Consider the following 2,649-nt stretch of genomic DNA (forward strand, 5'->3'; position numbering starts at 1 on the left):
CTTTCCACCCATACTAGCTCTAATAGAAGCTGCCTCAGAACCTAAAAGCTGTTATAGTTAAAAAGCTTCATCTCAATTCAGCCCTAGATTTATCACAACCACCTGATACCCATTCATTCTTGAGCTAACACTGGTCTTCAGCTTAGCTATTTGCTCTCTAGAGTTTGATCCTCTGACTGTACTTACAAGCTGCCATCCCATTCCCTCTCAGCCAGCCTTTTACTGTTCCTTATTCCCCCATAATCACCTCTGCACCTCACCGAGTATCCTGGTTTTGAAAAGTAGCCTTATTTTGCTGTATCTGGAACAAATGCTGGGTTTCACAGAAAATGGAAAAGCCTAGAAAAACATCTGTATTGGGGGAAAAAGTTGGTGATAAAGCCAGCACTCCACTGTAAGCATTCAACTTATGTATAATTTGGACAACAAAAGATCGAAGCCAAAGTGCTCTAAAAATATATTTGGAAATAATTTAACAAATTCTTCATTCTCCTTTATCTACCAACCAGGAATTTAACCCTAAATTACTACTCTATTTCCTGCAGTAAGAGCATGATATCTGTCCTTTACATGCCATATAAACCATAACCAGGGGCTGGACCAGCACCTGCAGTAGTGAAACTCCCATCTGAAAGCATGCTAGGATCTGCCCTGTGTCTTCACTGCACGATTAAGACCACACATCAGCACAATCCAGACAAAAATATGTAGAGTACCTCCCTTTCATCTGCAGAATCTTGCCAAGAATAACACCGAGAATGAGCGTGGATAAACAAGAAAACTGAAATCTTTGGAAACGTTTTGCACGGTCGTGAAGCACTAAAACACCATCATAACATGATCAAACAGTTTTTAGGCAACTATTTGCTTTGTCAGAAACAGCTTTGCTGCTGAAAACTGAGAACAACATCTTATGGAATGGCTTTGCAGTAATGTATCTCAGCATTTTTTAACACTGCAATATATACATGTAGCTATAATCTAATTTAAAAAAAATAACCTATATTCATGTAGAGATATTAAGAACCTAAATCCTACAACAGAAATATTTGTTTCTTAAACTAGCAGCAGCAACAAATTATGTTGTTCTCCTCACTGCAATACAACAAGTATACTGATTTACTAACAACATATTCCATAGCACAACTCTTCTGTTTTCATACACTGGTATTTTTCTGGTAGTTCTCAGATAAAATGCAAAAGCTATTTACTTATGACTTTTTACACACACAATCTATGCAGTGACATCAGACTTCAAGTTAAAAACTAGAACATTACAGAAATCTCTTTACCGTAATCCAAAGTGAATATTTCTCCTCTACAAGCACAAATTGGAATTACATGTTTACACCAGACTGTATTTCGTAATGTAATTCAACATTATTGAACCTAGTAATTGCTTTAGATAGCTGTCTCAATAGAGGGTTTAAAGAACAAGGTTTACTAAATAACAAACAGGTATCTAGCTACTGGGTGATGAACACCTTTATTTCTCACTGAGAATATTTTTAATATTAATGATTTAATGATCAAAACCTGCATTTTGATATTTCAGCTCAGTAAAAAATGAAAAGCGTCTTAATTCACAAAGCCTGGATCTGAACATCCCAAGCAAAGGAGGTTTGGATCAATCTATGGAGTGGATTCTGAACCGCTCCTGGTATACAGACACTTAACTTATCTTTACAAGCAACTGATGTTAGTGCAGTATCTGACACATAATAAATTCTTTGATGGTGTTAGATATCTGCAAAGACTGAACTGTAAAAATTTTAAAGGTAATCTATGGGACACCACCCAAACTATTCTGGTTCATTTAAGGAGTGCCAGTAGATACTGGTAGTGAGCACTAACTACATTGCCGCCTTCTTAAAAGCCAAGTATTTCGTCTAATACCACATCACATTTGTATTGTATTCAGATGTTGCAGGAGTTTTTGCCTTAGGAGAGGTTGGGAATGAGCAAACCTCCCAACCCATTCAACCTTCAAGCAGACAGTCTTAGTAGTAGGAGTGTACTGGGGCACGGGTGTAGAAAGTTAAATGTGGGGATGATGTTCGAAAGCAAACTCAAAACCTCTCAGTTACCTCTGCCTCACAGGAATCCAGATCACAAACGGTGAGATGATTTGAAGCTAGGAGTGTGAAAAGCTGGAACCAGATGTTTGTAAAAAGAAAAGGCATTTGAGAGGAACCATTTCTGGTAGAAGGCAGGCTATGGAAACAAGAGGGGTCCTGGAAGTTTTGAAGTAAGGCACATCTATCTGCAAACACAGAACCTTCAGTATTTTGCAGATGCAGTAATTTATAATTTTTTAACACAGTACTAAACTTGACTATGCATAAAGTAGTCTGTTATAAGGCTTGGAAAGAAGTTTCTCGTTCCTTAGTTTCCTTAATTGTATTTTGACATTTTGCAAAAAAAAATTAAAAAAAATCTATACTGCAAGCTTCACGGAATGGTAGCCCCTGCACTCTTTTTTTTGGTAAGTCTAGTTTAAAAAAAAAAAAAAGACCCTGGAAATAAACTGCAAATAAACTAGCTTTCTACATTAAAGAAGAAATACATCTGAAAAGATCTCCAGAAACAATCAGTACATGGACAGAGTTCTAGACAGCTGTTTTGGTTGTTTTTTCATTTTGCTTCAGG

Source organism: Ciconia boyciana, chromosome 12 (genome assembly GCF_034638445.1).
Source record: "Ciconia boyciana chromosome 12, ASM3463844v1, whole genome shotgun sequence".
Lineage (NCBI taxonomy): Eukaryota > Metazoa > Chordata > Aves > Ciconiiformes > Ciconiidae > Ciconia > Ciconia boyciana.